The 25,159-nt window shown below is 43.5% G+C and overlaps 1 long non-coding RNA gene and 1 other non-coding gene across 2 annotated transcripts; both read right to left on the bottom strand.

The window, feature by feature from the left end:
• Window positions 1-527: 527 nt before the first annotated feature.
• LOC121850584 lies at window positions 528-14,585 on the bottom strand. Its single transcript, XR_006085671.1, has 3 exons — window positions 14,528-14,585; window positions 3,612-3,721; window positions 528-621 (listed from the first exon to the last, which is right to left on the bottom strand). It is a non-coding gene; the product is annotated as an uncharacterized LOC121850584 (long non-coding RNA).
• Window positions 14,586-15,279: 694 nt separating this feature from the next.
• LOC103189147 lies at window positions 15,280-19,989 on the bottom strand. Its single transcript, XR_006085670.1, has 3 exons — window positions 19,911-19,989; window positions 17,603-17,727; window positions 15,280-15,338 (listed from the first exon to the last, which is right to left on the bottom strand). It is a non-coding gene; the product is annotated as an uncharacterized LOC103189147 (transcript).
• Between the last annotated feature and the right edge of the window lie 5,170 nt (window positions 19,990-25,159).

Raw genomic sequence — 25,159 nt, 5'->3', positions numbered from 1 at the left:
TAGACAAACCAGGAAAGAAATGAGGAAGGAAGAAAGTATTTTGGCACTTTTGTCACTATAAGAAATGACAAAGTGCCATCATCCAAAATATAGGCAAGTTTCCTTACTCCACACACCCACAAGCCTCTGTTTACCTAGCAATAAGTAGGACCCCGCTTGTTAGGCAATTGTCAGATCGCTTTCCGGGGGTAATAATCCCTTAAAAATAAGAATTTGGTTACCCAATCCATGACCGTTTGTGGGACACTGCTGTGCGCAATTGACTGCTGTGTTTCGCCCACAAAACACAGATTCACTACACTTCTCAAAGCCGTGACAAGGCATTATAGCAAATGCAAGGATTATTAATAATTATTATTATTGCGATTATGATGATTATGATTATTATTACAAGACAATTATTCCACTTAAATTGATGCCCAGATCTCAAACGATTCTAAAGTTCAAAGCTTGATTTTTATTCGACTGAAATTTCATGAGATAGTTAAGTCGCTAACAAACACAAGGGTTTGACCTTACCTCTGGGAGTGGGATAGGAATGCTTACTGCCTCCTGTTCAATATTCCATCTGTTGAGTGAGCAGTGTTTCTGCCACTTTGTGAGCACTTCATATTTCCAGCACTAAAAGGTCAAGACAGAGATCAATAATAAACCTGCAATGGTTGATTGAGAAAGAAATTAATTCTCATTCATTCAATGGGACACCTCTACATTTGAGAATTGTGAATCTATTGTAGTTACCTGCACTTCTGTACATAGAACAGAATCATAGAATCGTACAGCACAAAAAGAGGCCATTCGGCCCATCGAGTCTGTGTGGCTCTTTGAATAGAGCAGTTAATGTCAATCCCACTCTCCAGCCCTTTCCCCATAACCCTGCAAACCCGTCATCCTCAAATACCCGTCCACCGCGTTTTTAAAAGTTGTTATCGAATCGGCCTCCACCACCTTTTCGGGCAATGCGTTCCAGATTCGAACAACTCACTGCGTGAAAAAATTACTTCTCACCTCTCCCCTCGGCTTCTTTCAGAGACTAATTTGAATCTGTGACCGACACACCCACCAGTGGAAACAGTTTTTCCCTTTCTAACCTATCAAATCCTTTCATGATTTTGAAGACCTCTATTAGGTTTCCTCGTAACCTTCTCTGCTCCATTGAGAATAATCTCGGCCTCTCCAGCCTTTCCTCATCATCACGGTCCTTCATTCCTGGTACCATCCTCGTAAATCTCTTCTGTACCCTTTCTAATGCCTTAACATCCTTCCTATAGTGCGGTGCCCAGAACTGAGCGCAGTATTCTAACTGAGGCCTAACCAGTGTTTTATGTTGGTTAATCATAACCTCCTGACTCTTGTACTTAATCTCCCTGCACAAGGCTTCGCGACCACATCACTCCCACACTTGCTCGCCTCCACTGGCTCCCCATTCCCCAGAGGATCCAATTCAAGATCCTCATCCTCACCTACAAGGCCATTCACGGCCTTGCTCCCTCCTACCTCTCCGACCTACTATCCCCCTACTTACCTCCGTTCTTCTGGCTCCGGTCTGCTCCACATTCCCCGCCCCAACCGCCCTAACATCGGTGGCCGGGCCTTCAGCCTCTCTCTCAGCCCCTAGGCTCTGGAACTCCTTCCCCCAGTGCCTTCGCCGCTTCCTCCCTTTCCTCCTTCAAGGCCGGTCTCAAGACCTTTCTCTTTGACTGTGCCTTCAGCTCCCCTCTCAACTCTCTACCCCCTCCTCGCCCCCTCCCTTCCCTCCCCTCACCTTGACTATTTTCCCCCTCCTTGCTCCCTCCCTTCCCTCAGCCTGACCATTTCCGCCCTGCTCGGGTCCCGACCCAACTGTCCAGTGCCTTGGGACGTCCTCCCGACGTGAAAAGTGCTCTATAAATGCAATCTTGTTGTTGTTGTAATGCCCCTATTTATAAAGCCCAGTATCCCATATGCCCTTTTTACAGCTGTATCTACCTGTCCTGCCACCTTCAAGGATTTATTTACCTGCACCCCCAAGTCTCTGTTCTTTCACCCCCTTAAGATTGTATTACCGCCTATATTGCTCCCTCATTCTTTCTACCAAAATGAATTACTTTGCATTTCTCCACATTGAAACTCATCTGCCATGTGTTGCCCATTTTATCATTCTGTCTACGTCTTCCTGCAGTTGGCTCTATCCTTCTCACTGTTTACCACCCTCCCTAACTTTGTGATATCAACACTCTCAATGTTCAGTACACCTAAGTCATACTGACAGCAACAAAGGAAATGTTCTAAAAATAATAATAATTCTTTGATATACTGCCTTTCACGTGAGGAAGATGTCTCAAAGTGCTTCACAGGATGTACTGGAAAGTGCAGTGACCATTTTGTGGGCAAAATTCACAAAAGAATGTGGTAGCCAAGGCAGAATCCAGACCAACTTTTTAATGAGGGAGTGAGATAGAAAAAAAAGAGCAGTTTGCAAGGGCACAGGAGAGACTGGTAAATGGGATTGAATGGATCGATCTTTCAGAGATATGGTACAGACCTGATGAGTGGTGGGGTGGAGGTTGGGAGGCAGAGGGTAAAGAGGGTGAATGGCCTTCTAGTCTACAAATTTCTTAGGCAAACGTCATCATCAAAACAGTGAATTATTGATTTGAAAATGATAGGTCAAGTTAAGGAATTTTTGCAAGTATGTTTGGCAAGGCGGAACCAAAACATTGGACTGAATAATACACCAGGGAAAAACCCAACCTCAAACTAAATGCTCGCTTCCTACTGTATGATTACGGTTTAGAAAGACAAAACAATAAAACTAGTAAAGACTAAAAGACCACACCTTGGTTTGCAAGAGGACCTCAACAAGTTTATGGCATTTTTTGAGTGCTTTTTGCACAAGTGATATTTCAGCTGTGTGCATGTGGCAATGGCAGGACTCAAGAATGCATTCCTCACATCCCAAAGAGGTGGAATGCTGCACTTATGAGAACAATTTACTGCAACCGTAGGCTGATTTCTGCACTCAGGGACCCAATACTACGTGAAGATAGTGCCAGAGTCCAACCAGCTACAAAACACACAACTTGCCATTGAAAGCACTAGCCTAGCGCTAGTCCAGCTTGGACCTACAACAACAAATTACATTTGTGTAGCACCTTTCACGTCAGGAGGACGTCCCAAGGTGTTGGATAGTTGAGGATCCGCAGCCGAGCTGGTGCTTGGGATCAGGATATGGAGATTTGGACCACTGTATCCATTAGGGCTTTGGCTTGCATGGTTAATAGGAGCTGAGTGGGATGACTCGCTGCCCCCAGTAACTGGTCTGTCCTTTCAAGGCCTGCTGATGAGCCAGGCTGGGCTGTGCTGTCATCAGCAGTGAGTGCCCTGGAATACTATGGACCCACCTGGCTCAGGAACTGGACTAGAGACCATCACAGTGGCTAAATTCTTGTTGCCAAGTGAGTGAGGAAGGCAGTTCCAGAGCCTCGGGGCATAGTGGCTGAAGGCACAGCCGTTGAGGGTGGAGCAGAGGACTCAGGGGAAAAGGAGTTCCAAGGAGTCCCCTGTTACCCCCTTCCCAGGACAGTGTGAACTCACACATGCAACCCATCGTCGAGCACTGTGACACTCACCAGATAGACCATCGCAGGAAAAAGGAGGAGTGATATGCCACACATCAGAATGATTGCAATCCCAAATCCTGGGAAATGCACATACGTGTATGGCCTTTGTAATCTTGCACCTGGAGAATGACACAAGAGGACAGTTTAGTTTTTTGGGGGGGTCAGTTTCCATCCTATACCACTTTGGTCTCAACAGCCAATATTTCCCCTGCCCTTTTGCCATCGTGAAAGCCGAGGCTTAAAAAAAACTTACCATTTATTATAGATTCTTATCACATGAAGACATCCCAAAATACTTCACGCGATTTTACTGTGAAGTATAGTGACTATTTGCAGGCAAACACAGCAGCCAACTTGCACATAACTTTTAAACAGCCAAGAAGTGATTGAACAATTTTATCAGGGAGATTGTTGGCCCTTCCTTTTCAATTAGATCTTTAATGTCCACCTAAATAGACAGATAGAACCTCAGTTTAACAACTCATCCGAAGGATGGCATCTCTGACAAAGCAGTGCTCCCCCAGCAAAGGCAGTGGATTGCCAGCCAAGATTAAAGTTCAAAGTCCTGACTTAATCACACAACATTGACGAAGAGGCCAGAGTGCTACCAACTGTACAAGACTGAACTCTATGGATAGGACACAAAAAACAAGACATTTATAGAGATAACTTGCCAGTAAAAGCATTTTAAATGCCATTAAAACCCATTTTAGCATCAAACAATTTAATGCTGTGAAAAAGCAAACATTTTAAAAAGTAGATTTGTGTGTCCTTACAGATCATAAATCTATGTTAACTTGCACTAAGCAGCAAGGTTTTGTTCAACACTGGTTACTACTTCATTTCAGGGAGCACCTTTCTTGTCAGGACATCTCAAAGCACTTCACAGAACTGACTAAAGTGTGTGACTATCTTTTCGTAAAGAAAATAGTTAAAATTAAAATGAATGGTTACAATATTCAGTCTGTACCGACCCCTCCTGTAGTTCAAATAAACTCCTAGTTGATCTGGGTTTGTTCAGACATTGTAAGGTAGTATTTGTAGACTGTTGCATTGGTTATCATTATCTATTGGACATGGCAAATGTAAGGGTGGCAGCTTGGCTCAGTTGAACAGTTTACCAAGTAGATGTTGTATAAGTCTAGGAATAAGAACGCAAAACTTGAGTTCCCTGGCAGCCATTGAGTGTGCACATCAGTCTGGCTGAGGTGGTGGCAATCTCACTTCAGAGTCGAAAAGTTGTTAGCTTGAACCCCCACATTGGTACTTGAACTCAGTCTTTGCTGACAGTCCACGGCAGTGCTGGGGGAGCGAGCTCTGCATTGGAGGTGCAGTTCTTTGGATGAGACGCTAATCTGAGGTCTGTTCAGGTGGACAGTAAAGGTCCTATGGAACGATTTAAAAAGAGAAGGGAGTTTCTATCAGTGACTTGGCCAACAATAAAATTGATCATTTACTTCATGGCTGTTTGTGGGACGTTGCTATGTGCAAACTGGCTGCAGATCAGTCAATAAACTTTACATACAGTCCTTGAACCACTTTGCGAACTTCTGCTATACCAAATGTAAAGATCATTAAGAATTGAAATTAACGGGCTCGTCATCATTTTCAGATGACTTTCCGGTTCACATTGTCAACCATGTGTGAGCCTACATATTTAATCTTTAACATAAAGTCCTGCGGGAAGTTATTTTGAAAAAGGTAAGTTATATATCGACCACCACCAGGGAGCAGTATGGAACTGCAGAAGTCACCAAGGTTCTGCCACAACCGCATTTGATACAACACTTAAATGCCAAACTTTCCAAAGCACCTCGCTCTGAAGTTTAGACTAGTTGCATTTGGACAAGTACAAAGCAGCGGAATACCAGCAAATTTAGGGTGTGAAAAGTGTTACGTTGGAATTTGACAGGTCTAAAAGGGGCCAGAGTCTTAAGGGGGGAGTTTGTACAAGTAGCACAATTTAATAGCGCCCATATAAACAAAAGTCATCAGGTTCATATTTAAGGTCATTGCGTCCCTTCCCTTTGATCAATCAAAGCTGATATGTTACATACTGACAGATGGATTCCTGGAGCCCCATTCCCGGGGCTCCAGGAATTCTGCAGATCACAGCTGCTTAGGAGAGAAACCAGGGTTGCTTCCCATAGGATTGGCCTGGTCCTGGGCAGCAGTCTACATTTCTGTAGCATTTGCATATTGGCAAAAGTTAAGCGGAAAATAAATAGATTCTAGAATACAAGCAGCGCTATTTACACAGGCTCAAGCAGTCTTCCTGCAGTCACATTCTCTGACCAACAACTAAAAAAAAGTGCATTCAAGGAAAAACTCAAAACATGTACCTTAACCTCAACTGCAAAACTCATCAAGTTTTGCTGTGAAGTGTGGAGGCTATTTTAGAGGTGAATGTCAACGTTCAACAAACAGCCATGAAGTGAAGGACCAATTTTATCTGGGAAATTATTGGCCAATTCAATTGGTGAATTGATTATATATTTTCAGCTCGAAACACGGCAGCCAGTGCACAGCAATGTCCCACAACCAGTCATGGATTGAGTGACCAAATTATTGTCATTATTTTTTTTTGAAGGAATTCCTACCCTGGAGAAGCGATCCACCAATCGGCTAACAACCCGGTTCCTACTTATTTGCTAGATAAACAGAAGTGTGCGGAGTAAGGAAACTTGCCCGACATTTCACCCCACCCGGGAATCGAACATCCAGCTGAACGGAGAGTCAGAATGTTTCTGAGGGAGGTCACCTCCAACAATGCAGGGCCCCCCAAACACAATACTTGAGTGTCATCCTAAATTGAGCTCAACAAGAACAAAATTACATGTGTATAGTGCCTTTCACGTCAGGAAAGGCCCTATACACATGCAATTTTGCAGCTTGGAAATACCGTGGGAATTTACTTTTATCCAAGATAGACCGAGTATTTGAGGGAAGTGGGGGTGGGGTAGGGAGGGAAGAGAGAGAAATAAGAAGGGGAAGAAAACGAGCCTTAAATAAGGACACGTCACCACAAACAAAACTTTCCACTACAATGAGCGCAGAGGACGTCTCTTGTGGTTATTGTCAGCCAATCAGACAGTGGCACATCTACCTTTACCCACTGACTTTACAACATATCCTCCAGAGACCAACTCCAGCCTCCAGATGTCCCCACTGAAACCCATCTCCCTCCAGCCGTTAATAAAGAGAACTAAAAATAAACCAAAAATAACCTACAAACAATGTAGGATGAGGTGGCAGTGTTTGAGTGGATTACAGCTAACAAAGACAGCCACCCAGTCCCACACATACTCTTCTCCTTTCACAGAATCACAGTATGTTTTGCCCACAAAATATACAATCAATTCACTTTACAGTACATTCTGTGAAGCATTTTGAGACATCTAGAAGACGTGATAAGGCGCTATATCAAATGCAAGGATTTTTAGTAGTAGTATTAGTAGTAGTAGGGATATACCTTAAAGTGGGGCCACCGTGTATATATATATATATACACACCATAATATCTATGTTTGTATGTTACAGTTAATGCAATACTGGACAGAAAGATAATGTGTGGGATCTTCTAATGGGATTCATTCATATGATTGTTTCACAGTGACCACAAAATATATAGTCTATATCAAATGCAAGGAATATTTTTTAATTTCGTTCACAAAACAGTCATACCATTTTGACGTATATCCTGTAATGTGATGACACTGTACCAAATGCAAGGTTCTTTTTATTAAACCAAATGCATTAGAGTTTTTGCATTTATAATTAACTATGAATATGAATTTGTGTCTCGCTGCTAAGTTTGCAAACATCAAAAGGTTTTTTTTGGCTGATCTGCCCACCTGTGAATGGAACAAACGGACAGCGTCAGAGTAGGATAAGTGTCTATGGGAGTTGTACTGGACATGAACTGGGAATAATAAAAATAAAACAGCATTTAATACAGCACCTCATCACGTCTTATTTTCCTCTTTTTTTGAAGAGATTATCCTTGGAATATAGTCCAATGTTTGCAAGAACTGCTGTGCACAATTGGCTACTGAATTTTGCCCACAAAAAGATGCAATCAATTCACTTTATAGTATTGAAGACATGACAAAGATGCAAGGATTACTCTTATGACAATGGTATAATTTATAATTTCAAGTACATGGGATATACCTTAAAGTGGCATCACCGTGTATATTTCTGCCACAAAACAGTCACACCACATTTATGATTTCAAAGCACACAGTGAATTTCACAATGTGCCACTTGCTTGGATGATTCAGGAACCACTCGCCCAGCATTTAACCATAGCTCCACGTGCAGACATCCGCCACTTTTGATGCCTATTACTGGCACAGTTCAAAACCACACAAAATGGAAAACTTGTGCAGAAAGCCAGCCACTTACCCACAACATACAAGTCTGTGCGAGGCAGCAAACCTCAGGGGAGTCAGGATCCCCGTGGGACGTGTGATCCTTAAACAAGCCCCAGGCATCACTGGAACTCAATAATTAGCTGTGAGGTCTCGTGGGTACAGTCACTGAGTGCAAAAAGTTCTGACTTCAAGCTACCCGAGCAAGCTAGCCATTCCCTAACTGAATAAAACGTTGTGCTAAAAATTGGCCCAAATCAATAATAATCCTTAGTAACGCTTGCACTTGATGGAGCGCCTCATCACGTCTTTGAGTCGTCTCAAAGCACTTCACAGAATATATACCGTAAAGTGAGTGTGGGCGAAAATGCAGGTTGTTGGCAAAATTCAGAAGTTCCAACGTGAATGATCACTCTCCTGACCATTTGGTCGAGCAGAAGAATCGTGAATAATTAAACGCAAAATACAAATGCCAAATTAATAATGTACATGACTGGACTTCTACAGGATATTCTCCAACAATGCAGCACACCCTCAGCATTGCACTGCAGTGTCAGCATACATTACAAGGTCCAAGCCATGGTGGGGCTTGACTCAGAGGCAAGAGTGCTACCACCCGAGCCAAATGACACACAAGCCTTCAATTCACAATACTACCAACTGCCAGAGTCAACACTAGACCTCAACTCAATCATAGCCTTCCATTTGCTAAAGTACTGCTCATCAGCACTTTTCTCTGAAGCATCCCAATTTGTAAGTCAAGTTTCAATACCATCTCTAGCACAATTCTTTGATTGAGGAGTCCTGAGCTCAGTGGTTAGAGCAGTTGCCTCGCAAGCGAGAGGACCTGGGTTTGATTCCCAGGCAGGGCGAAATGTTGGGCAAGCTTCCTTACTCCACACCTCCTGTTTACCTAGCAGTTAGTAGGTTGTTAGTCGATTGGCAGATTGCTTTACCAATGCTTTGAAAAAAATAACATGACGGTTGTCAATCCACAACTGTTGTGGGACATTGCGACACATAATTGGCTGCCACATTTTGTTCACAATATACAGTGTGTTCACTTTATAATATATTCTGTGAAGCACTTCGAGATATCTATCAAGTGCAAGGATTATTATATGGTTCTACAAGTTACCTCATAAACAACAATCTCTCTCCTGGTCCAATGCATTCAAGACTCCAGGAATGCTCCATATTTCGAGAGAGCATTGAGCAGGAAACAAGATAAAGGTCTAGTGATCTGATACAGGGAACATTTGCCCAGGTCTCCTCACTTTCCCTTGCTTGTTCCTCTTCCTTGGGTCTAAATGGTAAAGAAAAATAAGCTTCCCAAATTATCCTCCAACACTTTCTCAGACCTCCTTCCCTTAGTTAGGTTCCCTTCTGCCACCAAAATACACTTTTTGTTTTAAATCCTCACCAATTTTTAGGAATAGAAAAATGTGCCCAAATTGCCTAAGGGCCACAAAATACAATCAATCCACTTTACTCCTGATGAGACGTTAAAACGAGGTCCCATCTGCTTGTTCAGGTGGATGTTAAAAGATTTCATGGTACTATTTGAAAAGATATGGAGCTTCTTCCGGTGTCCTGGCTAATAAACCCTCAAATTAAAAAAATTGGTCACTGCTTCCAGACTGTTTGTGGGACATTGCTGTGCGTAAACTGGCTGCCGTGTTTGGCTCATAAAATAGTCATTCCTGTGAAGCGTTTGAGACATTGTGATAACGTGATAAGGCATTATACCATGATAATTATTATCAAACAGAGAGAGAGACACACACACGCAGAGACGTACACACTCACAGAAGAAGACACACACTCAGAGAGAGACACACACACACACATATATATACAGAGGAGAGAGACGTACCCAGACAATCTCAACAGCAGGGCCTCAGAGTGAGTGAGACCCACATTGGGAATAAAGCCTAGGCTGGGGGAAAGCTGAGTTGGCAGAGATGCAATATTTTGTTTGAGGTGTTAACAACTGCATTAAACTGAGATTCTGTTGCCTATTCCATCTGGATGTTAAATGCAATTCCACTTTGGGAAAAAGAATGGAGTTCTTCCCAGAGCACTGCCCAACAATACTCCAGACAAAACTGGTAACTCACTTCATAGCTGTTTCACATTATGGCATGGTGCACAAATTGGCTGCTACGTCAACCTGCAAATATCTACTACAGTTGACAGCAATTACCCTTGAAGTCCTTTAGAGATCAAGGTTCTAGGCGCTGTATCAAATGCAAGCTTATATTTTAATTCGATTGCAGAGGAAGCTTGGGATTGGCATTTTTCACACACCCACACACAACCGTGGGAAGTTTCATGATGCATTATTTTTGGCATAAGGATATGATACATCATGACAATATACTGTAGACAATTGCTAAGTTTTGCCAGTATGAAATACATTTGCAATCACTTTAACAGTATAGACCATTACTCAGTTAAGTTGACTATGATGCTGTTTTATTATGCATTTTGTTCATAATGATAATACTTGCATTTGATATAGCGCCTTATCACTTTGTTGAGACGTCTCAAAGCGCCTCACAGGACATACGGTAAAGTGAATTGACCTTATTTTGTGGGCGAAATGAATAGGAGTATTTCTTTTCCCAAAGTGGCATTGGCATTTAACATTCAGATGGAAGAGGCAATAATGAAAGATACTTGAAATTTGTACGGCTATACTTTGAACTGAAATTCTGCTGAGAACTTTGTTAACCTTGGTAGAAATGAATAGTCTGTTTTTTCTTCCTTTGTCTAATGTCCTTGAGCAGTTAATTAGAAAAAGGCTGTATGACAAGAGGGTTTGGTATGCAGAAGTGGATGGGGCCTATCTCAAAGTCTAAGAGGCAGGATGTAGCAGTGGGAGGATGCATGTGAGTTATACAATCATAGAATATTACACCACAGGAGGCCGCCATTTGGTCCATCGTGCCTGTGCCGGCTTCCTGACAATCAGTCACACTCCCCAGCTCTTTCACCAAATCCTTACAATTTTTTCCTTTTCTAGTAGCTATCCAATTCCTTTTTGAAAGTGGTTATTGAATTTGTTTCCACCACCCTTTCATTTTTTTAAGTCTTTGCTCTCTATTAACAATTAAAAGAAAAAATAGCATCGGTGTAATAATCAAGAGAACCATTTGATAATAGTAGATCCATGTAAGGAAAATATAGTGGATGAAAATTGTAATAATAATAATCCTTGCATTTGCTATAGCACCTTATCACATCTTCTAGACGTCTCAAAGCGCTTCACAGAATGTACTGTAAAGTGGTGAATTGACTATATACTTGTGGGTGAAATGCAGCAAGCGTTTGTCCCACAAACAAACATGGATTGAAGTGACCAATTTATTTTTTTTCTTGAGGGATTATCATCAGCCGTATGGTGTTGCGCTGCCGGGAATCAAACCCAGGTCTCTCGCTTGCGTGGTGAGTGCTCTAACCACTGAGCTACAGGACTCCATGGCAATTCAAAACCAATGATGGATTGAAGGAGAACAGTTGAGCACCAAGTCAACAAACATGTTTGTTCAGGGGTAGAAAAGTATTGGTCGTGCACTCGCCTGAAGTTGGAACCACCTTGCCCGGAAGATAGAAGACAAAGCAGCAAGAAGGTTCACAAGAAGGAAATACAAGCATCTCAGATCTGTTCAACTCTGTTCCCCGGATCAGTTAAACCCTGAATCAGGCACATTGCTGTATAAAGATTTCTTAAATGTCTCTGTAAGCTTGATTAACATGAAGACCTAGAAGTCAACAATTTCATTTAAATGAAATACAAATAACTATAATTAAAATAGAGTAACGAATTTAGTCAACGGATTCAAATGGGATAAATTGGCAACAGAGCTGGGGAACGGGAGACTGAGTGGATTTGACTTGAGCCACAGAAAGCCTTGTAAATATTTTACCCCAAAAAGCTGGATTGTTAACTCAGCAGAGCATGGCAAAGGGCCAGCTCACAACAGGAATTTCAAATAGTCTTGAAGCATTGCAATTATTATAATAATCCTTGCATTTGATATCGCATCTCATCATGTCATTGAAACGTCTCAAAGTGCTTCACAGAATTTATTGCAAAGTGGATTGACTGTATATTTTGTGGACTAAATGGCAGACAATTACGCACAGCAGTGTACCACAAACAGTCATGGATTGAGTGAATTTTTTCTGGAGGGTTTATTACAACAGGGTTTCTACTTACTACTAGGTAAACAGGGGCGTGTGGAGTAAAGAAACTTGCCTAAGGTTTTGCTTTGCCCGGGAATCGAACCTGGGTCCTCTCGCTTGCGAGGTGAGTGTGCACTACAAGACTGCATTATACACCTACAGAGGGAGGAGGTCAGATTTTCAATGACACTGATTGAACGCATTTTTAGTGAGACTTTCAGTGGCATTTTGATACCTAAACTAAGACAAATCGAAAATGCAGCTGACACCCACATCAAAACACACAGTTGTAGGGATATCAGGGAGGTTTACAAACTATAGTTAAATTAGGGGTTCTGATTTTTGGAATTTATTGATTTGATCTTTCGTGGTTTATTTTCAGCACGTTTGTAATATGGGGGGTGGGTGTCCAGGGCTTTGTTAACTTGGTTAATGTATTGAGAAGACAGTGCGCATGGAGGGGAGAGAGATGCCCTCACACACATACACACACACGCGCAGTGTTTCCCTCTTTACAAACACTTCAGACACATGCGCACACATTGCACGGAGAAGAGGGAGAGGCGCAGAGTGACGTGTGTGCAGTTTCACACCGGGAAGCTGCCTAGAGCAAGAAAGAAAGAGAAAATCTCATCTCAGAGTTATATCAAGGCAGGCAGTTCTGATGTTTATTGGATAAAGCTGCCTTGTTAACTCGGCAGGATAAACACCAAATTTATTTTTTTTTTTGAATCGAGAAGATAGAAGACAAAGAGACAAGAAGATTCACAAGAATTGTGTTTGTATCAGGGCTGTTATCAGGGTTTATTGGTTAAAAACAAAACAAAAATTGGTAGTCCTAACTGCAATCCTGTTGGAAAAGTGACACTCAAATCAGTGGCAATGAACAGCTTGACTGAAGGGTTCATGTTGGTCAAGGTATTATACTACTTGGGGATGGTTAGCAGAAGTAAGAGGTTCTGCTGTGTTGCCAGTTCAGTGAGGTTACAAGGAGGTCAGTGTGATAGGAACCAGACATGAAGTAAAAGCAAAACAAACCAAATCAATCTGTAAGGAGGTGCCAAAGAAGCCAATTAAGCAGAAGGGACACTCCACACAAAGGCAATAACTGTCTCGCTTACACCATAACAGGTGGGATTAATTGCCAGTGTGGTGCCAGCAGTCTGAAGGAGTTTCTAACAGATACCTTGTTGCTGGGAAAGTTACCATTACAGACCATATCTCCTGAACTGTGGCATCACCCATCTCAAAGATCAATGGCTCTGAGTGATCAAGAACAAAAACTAAAGAATAGCTACTTAATATACAACAATCCTTGGATTTGATATAGGGATTTATGTCATTGAGATGACTCAGGACTTACTGACTTTGTAGGCGATCTGTAAAGTAGCATCTGACCGGAATTTCACTTGAACCATCTCAGGCCATTTCCACCCACATAAAGAGAACCCCAGACCCAAAATGAAAACATCCAGATAATCTGATCAAGGGGTAAAAGCTTGAAAATAACAGTAAAGTTAAAGTAAGCGAGTTAATGGCAAATAGCCAAGTCAGGAGTTGCCAGTGAAGTCACTGAAAGGCTGATTAAATAATAATCCTTGCATTTGTTATCGCGCTTTTCGCGTCTTCTATTAAAATGGTTGAGAAGCAGTGACTTAATAGAGATCTCTAAAACTATGAAAGGTTTTGATAGAGTAAACATAGAGAAGGTGTTACCACTTGTGGGGGAAACCAAAACCAGCCATCAATATAAAACAGGCACCAATAAATAAAATAGGGAAGTCAGAAGAAACTTCTTTACCCAGAGACCGGTGGGAATGTGGAACTTGCTACCACAAGGAGTAGGTGAGGCATATAGCATAGATGCATTTAAGGGGAAGCAAGATAAGTACATGAGGGAGAAAGGAATTGAAGGTTATGCTGATAGTCATAGTTGAGGAAGGGCAGGAGGAGGCTCATGTGGAGCACAGACCAGTTGGGCTGAATGGTCGGTTTCTGTGCTGTATATTCTATGCAATTCCATGACAATTGATTGGTTCCACAATCTGTCAATTATTACCCAAGAAAAGTACAGGACAAGGAAGGTAAGCGAGCAATAAGAGAATGAAAGACGACTTCAGTCAACATTTAGGTGGATGTTGAAGATCATGTGGTACTACTCGAAAAGAGAAGGGGTTTTCTCTCTCCCGGTGTTCAGGCCAACAATTCCCCCCCAAAAAAATTGTTCACTCACTTCACGTCTGTTTTTGGGGACATCGCTGTGTGCAAGTTGGTTGATCGCTTCATTAGCAAATCTTTAGTCAAGGTGACTTTGTTGAAGAAACCTTAGTTATAGGGAAAGTTACAAATCGGGATTCTCACCTCCAACACTGAAAGAATAAGAGTCAACTTCAAAGTCTGTCCCAGCCAAAAGTCCCTTTGGAGCAGATCTTGAAAATAGATCCAAAACATCACTCCTGGATGGTGGTGTGTTCAGAAATATCAGGTCACTTGTGGCGATGATAGACCCTCTCCTAATAAAGGAAATGGGATTAATTGAACTCCAGGATCAATAGGGAGAGTTAAGAGAGAGAGGGGGAGAGAGAGATGTGGGTAGTGGAGGTTTGTGTTTTGGTCAGCCAGGTGTCTGACACATATGGAAACCCAACACAATGCTTAAGAATACCCAAACCATGCTTGCTACCTTCAAACAAAACCTCTCATGTCTAATCGAATATGCACGCTCTCCCTGGAAGGACAGGAGGGCAGTAAAGTCATAAAGGGAACGTAGGAGGAGGCCATCAAACCCGTTCCATTAGTTTAGTTCAGGTCTCGTACAATCTTTTTAGAGTAGGGGTTATGGCAAATGTGCGAGAGATCTGGCAAAATTGTGGAAGAGGCTCAAAAAGAGGAATGTCCAACCCAGTGGGCAACAATAATATAATAAATGACTGTCAGCTAAAGGCTGGCACTGGTACTGTAATGTTGCCAAGACTACAGTGAATAAGATGTAGTGATTAGGCTCCTGGGGGGAGGGGCTGAAGATAAGTGATCTGGAGTTAAATGAAGGGTTTGAGGATTGGCGATTGTTGCAAATAAAGAAACTACAACAAACTGATTTATCAGCTTACCTAAAGTGTTTGATTACTGCTTGCTTGAAATGGCCATATTCTTCTTCCAGGATTCTCTGCAACTGAAAGAAGCAAAGCTTAGTAAGTGCCTCAGCTCCTTGGGACATCCTCTCGGCATGAAAACTGTTGTTGTACAAATGTAGCGTAATTTATTGTCCTTGTTGTTGCCTCACTCTACAACTTGCCAATGTTTGACAGAGTCGGTGCAGCGCCTTAGTGGTTAGAGCACTCGCCTCACAAGCGAGAGGACCAGCGTTTGATTCCCGGGCAGGACGAAACAAAGGTCAAGTTTGCTTCCTCAACACGCCTCTGTTTACCTAGCAGTAAGTTGCAATTTGGTTGTCAGTCAATTGGCAGATCGCTTTCCATGGGTAATAATCTCTTCAAAAGCATACATTTTTAAAATAATGATGTGGTCGCTCAATCCACGACTGTTTGTGGGACGTTGCTGTGCGCAACTGGCTGCCACATTTCGTCCAGAAGGTATGTAGTCAATTTACTTTACAGAATATTCTGTGAAGCTCTTTGAGACGTCTCGAAGACATAATTAGGTGCTATATCAAATGCAAGGTTTATTATTATATAAACAAAGTCCAAAGCCCTTTCCTAACCGGTAACATAGGGGAATGCCATCGTAAAGTGCTTCACTAGATCATTGGTCACTAAGGGGTCTGCTGTTCGGGCACTAGATGAAGTGCTGCAAAGCAGAGAAATTATAATAATATATTTGCATTTGATACAGCGCTTTTCACATCTTTTAGACGTCTCAATGGTCCACACTTGTTGGCCACTCAATCTACGACCGTTTGTGGGACACTGCTGTGCGCAATTGGCTGTCGCGTTTTGTCCACAAAATCCGCAGTCAATTCACTTTACAGTGTATCCTGTGAAGTGCTTTAAGACGTCTCAATGAAGTGATAAGGCGCTGTGTCAAATGCAAGGATTATTATCATCATTGTTGTGGAATACAATCTGCTTATTGCTGCAAAGCGGAGCGGAAGTTGCACAGAATGTAATGGGGCAAGGTCTATTTTGTAATATACACAGCTGTTGTAAGATCCTGGAGAAATTCAAATGCAAATCTTGAATTCTATCCATTGGGGGATGGGGACCCAAACCACAAGCCTCCTGTCTGTTGACTCTTTCATATTGGTGTTTAGTGTCGGGGTGGGGGCAGGGGAGGGAAATGGAGTCCGAGAGGGGAAAAGCTCTCAAAACAAGGAGAAATTCTCAAAACAAGGGAAGGTGAGATATATAATAATAATCCTTGCATTTGATGTAGCACCTTATCACATCTTCGAGACGTCTCAAAGCGCTTTACAGGATATACTGTAAAGTGAATTGACTGTATTTTGTGGGCGAAGCACAGCAGCCAATTGTGCACAGCAGTGTCCCACAAACAGTCGTGGATTGAGTGACCAAATTATTATTATTGGTGGGTAAGTAGGGACTGTTGGCTCAGTCTGCTTGGAGAACTAAAAGGCTAGACCTCTTCAAGGGTTGCAGTCAATGTAGAGTCAAAGTATCATCACCTCTACCCTTCAACGATTATTCTTTTTCATTCAAGCTTCTGTATGAAAGACACTCTGTAATATCTACCATCTGAAGGATTATCTGTGGACTCTTAATGTAAAAAAAACTCCAGTGGAAAACTACCAACAGATTCAGTCTCCACAATTATATTCACCTTCTAGACCTGAACTGTGGCTTTTCTATGAGATAGTGCTCAGTTCTGTGGCGTTAATATCGTCCTGCTAGTAGCTGAACTGAGCAAGGGGCTCAGCCACACCCAGGGGACTGAGTTAGTGTCTAATACCAATGATACTTTTTGTGTCTAATTGTCGGGAGTAATAGACTCGGGAGTCTGGTGAGGGAGTGAATACGTTGAAACCCTCACCCTTTTCTCAACCTCTTCCCCAATCTACTCGCTGAAATAAAATCAAGTAAGCCCATGCTACAGCGACGTCAAGCCATGGGACACGTTTCTGTATATAATGAATGTTCAACAGCTCCAATCCATCCTGAAACCCTCTGGAATGACCAGTAAAGAGTAGATAAAATGCCTTTGAACAGCTGGGCAAAACGGTTATGAGCAAAGAAAATATACAGAAGTCAGAGTACAGCACACCCTATCATCCATTAACCAAAGCATTTAATAGTTAATGACCGGGCAACACGTGTGCCAAACGGGATTATGATTTCCGTATCTCCCCTTGGGAAAGGAATGGGGGTGATGGCCAAAAAGCTTGAGGTGGGTTCTGGTCACAGAGACTTTTAGCTAAACCCTCGACTGACCAATTTTAAAGACATAATAGCGGAAACTTACAGCCTCCACCACGGCTCTGCCAAGGCTGCAGTAATCAGCAGATCGCGAGTCTCTTAGTGTGCTGTTGTACTCCCGGCTGGTGATAGCAAAGGAAATTGGCAACACATGAAGACTCACCCCAGCACCTGGAACAAGCAGAGCACATTTATACACAACAATACGATAGCGATAAAACATCCAGTTTCAATACACCGACCCAACATCTTTGTCATCTGTATGTTTTTCAATAATAATAAACTGTGCCTACAGGATTTTTAATATATCATTTGATATAGCGCCTTATCGCGTCGTTGAGATGTCTCAATGCGCTTCAGAAAATAATAATAATCCTTGCATTTGATATAGCGCTTTTCATGTCGGGAGGACGTCCCAAAGCACTTCACAGAACACACTGTAGAGTGAATTGACTGTATTTGTGGGCGAACGCGGCAGCCAATTGCGCACAGCAATGTCCCACAAACAGTCGTAGATTGAAAATGACCAATTTATTATTGGTTTTGGAGGGATTATTATTAGGCTCTGTGTGGAGTAAGGAAACTTGCCCAGGGTTTCGCCCTCTGCCTGGAATTAAACTCAGGTCTCTCGCTTGCAAAGCGAGTGCTCTAACCACTGAGCTACAGGACTCCACATACTATAAAAGTGAATCGACTATGTTTTATGGGCCAAACGAGCAGCCAATTGCACACAGCAGCGTAGCACAAACAGTCGTGGATTGAGTGACTAAATTATTAATTCATTTATTATTTTTTGAAGGGATTATTACCCCAGGAAAAATGATCCAACAACCAGGTTCCTACTTACTGCTAGGTAAATACGCAAGCAATAATTTCAGCTCTGTCCAATAACACTGAGGATTGTAAAATATGAAGTGAATGTGAAGTATTAAAATATATTTGCATTTGATATAGCGCCTTATCACGTCATCGAGACGTCTAAAAGCACTTCATAGGATATACTATGGTTTGCACTGTATTGTGGGCAAAACAGTCAAAACCACTTTACAGAATATATAAATATTAAATGAATGTCAGCTATTTTACAATGAGAAGTATTGCAAGATCTATGCGGCTAGGGAACTGAAAGTGGATGGAAGCAGATGTTTTGCTGAAACAATCGCTGTGAGACACTCTAACGGAGATAATGTCCAGGAATAAGGTTGAACAGGAGGGGATGTGGTCAGCAAGTCAATGTAAAATACACTGACAGGATGACAACAGGATAAAGAGCTGGAACAAGGACAGAAGTGAGGTAATCAGATGAAACAAGGACAGAAGTCATGACTCATTTGTGGTCTCAAAAATAAGGAACAAGTTAAAGTGCGTGAAACATAGCAGCCATTTGTACATAGCAGTGACTCACAAACAGTAATGGATTGAGTGATCAAATTAAAACGTGAATTTTAATTCATATAGCACCCTTCACGTGGGACAGTGTCTCATAGGACTTTATTTTTTTTACCCATAGGCACAGTCGAAGAGGAAAGACTTCAGGTGCGATTTGAAGGTAAGTAAAGAGAGGGGCAAGATGGAAGGACTGAGGCAGGGGAGAGCGGAGGGATTGGGAGGCACACAGAAGGCCCAAGCAAAGGGGGTGGGTAGACAAGTGGGGTGTGAGCAGGTTGGAGAGGTAGGGAGGCGCTAGCATAAATCGAAGCAGATAAAGCCACGTTTGCAGCTCTTAAAAATGCTTAACATTTTGCAAGAATTGAAACATTTCTTACATAGATTTCATAGTCCAGTCAGTATCACAATATGCTGGCAGAATATTTAACCTCAAGTCACTTGTAAACCCAATTTGTGAGGCTACGGGGTGGAGGAGAATTCAGGCTGTTTCGTGCCCTCGATTTTTTTTTGGTCATCCAAGTGTCTGACACATCCCCAGAAACTCATCACCATGCTTAAATATATTCGGATTTGACAGAGCTCCACAGAGATGTGCCACTTATGTATAGAAATGTCCCTGTGTCTGGAGTGGAATACGTATGCTTCACAGAACATATTGTATGGTAGAGTTACTGTATTTTGTGGGTGAAATACGAAATTGTGGGCCAATTGTGCACAGCAGTGTCCCACAAACAGTCTTAAGGTAGCAGAGTGCACAAGTCACCTTGAACTTTACTCTAAATTTGGGCAGTCTCGGTGGGCTTAGACTTATTTGTCAGAGATCTGTATTTGCATTTAATAGGTTACTAATGTTGGGAGTGCAATCACATGCCACATTGTATTCAAGTCTTTGACAATGGCCAGCCTCAAGATTAACCAAATGATAACCAAGATAAGGAGAGGTTAATCAGGCACCAGGGACTCACCGTTCACTTTCAGGGACCTCAGATCCACAGAATGATTAACAAGGCTGTGAAGATTGTTCAATGCTTGCACATCATCAACGTGGCCAGAGGTGTTCAGGAGTGCTGTGCCATGAACATTCACATCCCCCTGGATGTGCCTGCGATCATGAACAAACAGATCTCAAGGACAAGAACAAAATTATATTTATAGAGCCCCTTTCAAGTCGGGAGGACATCCAAAGGGGCTGAACAGTCAGATGTTGGGGTCTGAGCATGGGGGAGAGGTGGTGTAGGGGTGAGGGAGGGCCGAGAGGTGGGAGGGAGATAATTGCACGGTCGAAGAGAAGGTTCTTGAGACCGGCCTTGAAAGATGCAAGGGAGGAAGCGAAGCGGAGGGACCGTGGGATGGAATTCCAGAGAGGCTGGAAGCCCGGCCACCGATGGTAGGGAGGGTCAGGCAGGAGACATGGAGCAGCCCGGAGCCTGATGAGCGGAGGGAGCAGCAGGTTGTTGGGGAGTTAGCAGGTCAGAGAGGTAGGAGGGGGCAAGGCCATGGATGGCCTTGAAAGTGAGGACGAGGATCTTGAACTCGATCCTCTGGGGGATGGGGAGACAGTGGAATCGCGTGACGGTGGGAGTGATGGGGTCGCGGAGCCCGGTGCGTGAGAGTACACGAGCTGCAGAGTTTTGGATGATCTGCAGCTTATGAAGGGAAGACCGAAGAGGAGGGAGTTCCCGTAATCGAGCCTTGAGGTGACGAATGCGTGAGTGAGGGCTTCAGCAGCCTGAGGGGTGAGGCATTGGTGGAGTCTGGCAATGTTGCAGAGGTGGTGGTAGGCAGTGCCGGTCATGGCGCGGATGTGGGGGAGAAAGAAAAGGGGGAGTAATACTGTTCCTTGCATTTGCTAATAATATTAATCGTTTCATTTGATGCGGCGCCTTATCCTGTCGTTGAGATCTCTCAAAGCGCTTCACAGAATATGCTTTAAAGTGTAGTGATTGTATTTTGACACGATGCCTTCAACATGTTTCAAAGGGCTTTAATGCCAGGTGGAATGATTATTTTGCAGCTCCCTTGTTCACCTCAGGTGGCCCCACAAACAGCCACAATGCGAATGACCAATTTCAATTGAGGTGGGTGGGAAGGAGACCGTTGTTCACTTCACACCCGAGACACTAGGAGAAACTCCCTTCTCTTTTTGAATAGTACCACGGATTGAAAGGACTTCAGTTTAATGTCTCATCCAAAGGATGGCAGCACCCACTCAGCACTGCACTGGAGTGTCAGCAAAGAGCTCAAAGCCCTTGCGTGCAATAGACTCAGGAGCCAAAGTGCCGTTGACTGGGCCAGGCTGCCACCTCCAAACGAGCAACCCTGCTCCCAGACTGGAGTCCTATCCAGATTGATGGCTCAAACCGCAGGCCAGTTGTTGGGGCAGCGACCAAGGCACATTCAAAAGAAATTGGACACGTAGTAGAGAGAATAAAGTTGAGGGATATGGAGAAAGACAAGATATGGGACTTGGGATAGGATCTAAGATGGGCACTTACGTGGAATGTAAAAGCCAACCAGACTGGATGGGCCGAATGGCCTATTTCTGAGCTGTTCAATTTTGAAGTGGAAAGTTTACTCACCTGACCCTATCGATATTGAACTCTTGGACTGGATACCATTCCTCGAGGCTCTGCACAACCTTGCAAACAGTCAAGACACATTAGAACAACTGGCTATTGATAAAGACAGCACACTCACATACAGGCACCCGTTCTTGAAAACACCCAACCACCATCACTTGTGTCTCAGTTGAGAGAAATGTTAACATAGGAGATTAAAAGTTAAATCGGAGCTGCCCTCAAGAGTTCCAGTGTCAAAAGGAATGAGGGATGAGCAACGATTGAACAAGCTGAGAAACCATACCAGAGGAGACCTCACAGACACAACAACAACAACAACAAGATTCCATTTATAGAGCGCCTTTCACGTCAGGAGGACGTCCCAAGGCGCTGCACAGTTGGGTCATGACCCGAGCAGGGGGGAAATGGTCAGGGTGAGGGGAGGGAAGGGAGGGAGAGAGGAGGGGGGAAATGGTCAGGGTGAGGGGAGGGAAGGGAGGGAGCGAGGAGGAGGAAGAGAGTCGAGAGGTGTATATAGCATATTAAAAGGAATTGTCAAGCAAAACCAGAACAATATTTAGATGTTTACAGAATAAGGAGGCATGGATAGGAGTATGTGAGACAAGGAAAAGGCAGTCAAGGGCAAGCCTGAGCTACTGATCCAATGGTTGGAGTGACATTGTGCAAAGAGATCAAGTTCATCCAAACTCTTTTCTTCTGAACACTCCCGTTTATCTGCTGCGAGTTTTGACCAGATGTTCATAGCTCATAGCTTTGGAGAACCAGGAGTTCAAAGGCAGAGGTGGCCAACCTTTAGGAACATAAATCCAATCAGCCCCTCGAGCCCGTTCTGGCATTCTATCATGGCCTGATCTGTACTTCAACTCCAAATGCTCAACTCCTTTATGGTCGGCCAACAAAATAAATGTTGTTGATTGAATATTTCTTGATTCATGCCATGAATCAATCAAGAAAAAAAAACTGAAAACACACAACTGATTGAACACGGACTTACCTAGACTTGTGTGAATGTTGGTGGGATGGGGTGGGGGAGTGGACTTCTTGATGGCCCCAATGACCACAGGTTGGTCACTACTATCTAAGGCCATGGTTCTACAATCCCAATGCAGGAGGATTGGACCACCACTGCCTTTTACACACCCAGGCAAACTGTACATACCCAGGTTCTCACGTGTTGGAGGAGATCTTGGTAAAATGTGGGTTTTCCAGAGCTGGGACCAAACCCTGTACTCAAGGCTGTAAATTCCACAAAGAGCTTTTCAGGTTCCAGGTTGGATAAGCTATAACCTGACCAAAAAATAAATAAAAGCAGCCGTTAGCTAAGAATCTCCAAACGTTAGGTGTAAGAGAGATGCATGAAACTCAATTTGGTTCAGATACACTTCAGCAAAATGTAAAAACGTAAGTTTGCCTGTATCTGGAATGGAATACTACTTTCTGTGTCTCTCCTTTACACCCTTACCTATTTTGAGGGTTTGGGGCACAGTTTGGTGAGAGCCAAGGCTTGGGGACACCCAGAGTGTGTAACAACGACAACAACATTACATTTACATAGGGCCTTTTATGTCGGGAGGACGTCCCAAGGCGCAGGACAGACAGAGTTAGACCCGAGCTGAGTTTTGGGGTGGGGGAAGGGGGAGGGCAAGGAAGCAGAAAGATCGAAAGCATGGCCGAAGAGGAGGGTCTTGAATGTGATGAGGGAAGGGGCGAGACAGAAAGACTGCGGGATGGAGTTCCAGAGGGTAGAGGCAGAGTGGCAGAAGGCCTGCTCTCCAATAGTGGGGTAAGCAAGGTGGGAGACGTAAAGCAGGCCGGAGCCCACTGAGTGGACGGAGTGAACAGGATGGTAGGGGGTTAGGAGGTCAGAGAGGTTGGGGGGAGCAAGACCATGGAGGGCTTTGAAGGTCTTGAACTGTATCCTCTGTGATGGGAAGCCAGTGGAGTTGGGCGAGGATGGGGGTGATAGGGTCACGGAGTTTGGTGCGTGAGAGGGCACAGGCTGCAGAGTTCTGGATTATCTGCAGCCTGTGGAGGGAGGAGTTGGGGAGGCCGACAAACAGTGAGTTTGCATAGTCGAGCCTCAATGTAATGGCACTGGGTTAACTGCTAGAGTTTTACCACCAAAAAGAAACACACAGCTTGAATGGAGACCACTGTCAGAGTGTGCAGCAACAACAATAACATTACATTTATATAGCACCTTTTACGTCGGGAGGACGTCCCAAGGCAAGCTGCCTGCTGTTTGTCCATCTGGAACTACCCTACCCATTAGGACTTCGGCTCGCAGAGTTAACAGGAGCCAAGTGAGAAGCATAATGACTGGTCTGACTTTCCAAGTCAGGCTGAATGGTTTGCTCTCAGAAGTGCTTTAACATACTACAGACCCACTTGGTGGACTACCAGTGTGTTATTTGATTCCAGTATTCCATTGTCAGGCACCTTGGAGCCAACTCAGACGCAGGGACCGAGTTAATTTTCTCACTCCGTCCTCCCCCCACCACCCTCCAAACAAACAACAGACAATGAATGAAGTGGATTGACTGCATATTTTGTTGGTTTAGGGTTAGTTTTTTTGTGAGAGACACGCAGCAGCCAGTTGCACACAGCAGGGTCCCACAAACTGTCATGGAGTGAGTGACCAATTTTATTTGGGGAATTGGGGAAACTCCCTTCTCTTTTTGAATGTGGGATCTTCAATGTCCACCTGGACAACCAGGCAGGGTCTGGGTTTAACCTGTCTGCATGAAGGACGACTCCGACAATGCAACATGCCCACCCCCCCTTTCTGCGCTGTTTTGGAGCATGAGCTTAGACAATGCGATTCCAAATGCTGACGTGGGGCTTGAAACCACAGCCTTCCAACTCAGAGGCAAGAGTGCCATCGCTGGGCCAGGCTGACTCACAAACCTTCAAACTACATTCTCACTCACCGTTGCAAACGACAGAGCTGGCATCTATCTGCAATTCGGCTGGAAGCAGGTCTTTGTATACGTGAGTAACCAATGTTCGAACAACATCAGAGCTACTGGGCTGCGAGGCACCATGCTGGAACATTGCTTCACTTGTAACTTTAATGGACCCATTCCTGTGCATCAAAGCGTTCAACAGCTAATGTGAGCTTTTAAAACTGTGTGTTTAACCAGGTTATCTAGCGACTTGACTGCCAAACATTTATGGAAATAGTCACTTAATTGTTACTTTTAAATAAATATATTAATGCTGTACAAGTCCTGGCGCTGAGGCTGATACACATTCAGATCAAAGCATTCAGTTTAGACATGAATGAGTCTTGCTAACTTGTCTTAAAGTTGTACCCGGAGGAGTGGGAGAGAACAGGAAAGAGGATGAAAGAAACAGGGGGGTGGGAGAAAGAGAAAGAAAGGCTGGATTCAAAAAAAAATCAGGAGTAGGAACCTGGCCAAATGGTCTCCACAGTCTGTTAGTGTTGCCACCATCTCGGCAGGAATTCAAACTGAAGTTCAAACTTGGAAGTTTCTGGCCTGTGTAAGTCAGTACTGTGTGTGCATGTTAGTCACAAAGCCAATTGCTGTCAATAGCACAAATACCCCTGAAATCAAGGACGTCTCCCTTCACTGGCCACATTTGGTCAGCTGAGATATTGGATCAATCACACC

This window comes from Callorhinchus milii, unplaced genomic scaffold (genome assembly GCF_018977255.1).
Source record: "Callorhinchus milii isolate IMCB2004 unplaced genomic scaffold, IMCB_Cmil_1.0 Scaffold22, whole genome shotgun sequence".
Taxonomy (NCBI): Eukaryota; Metazoa; Chordata; class Chondrichthyes; order Chimaeriformes; family Callorhinchidae; genus Callorhinchus; species Callorhinchus milii.
The sequence above is the reverse complement of the archived record's forward strand: the minus strand, read 5'-3'. Positions and strand labels throughout refer to the sequence as shown.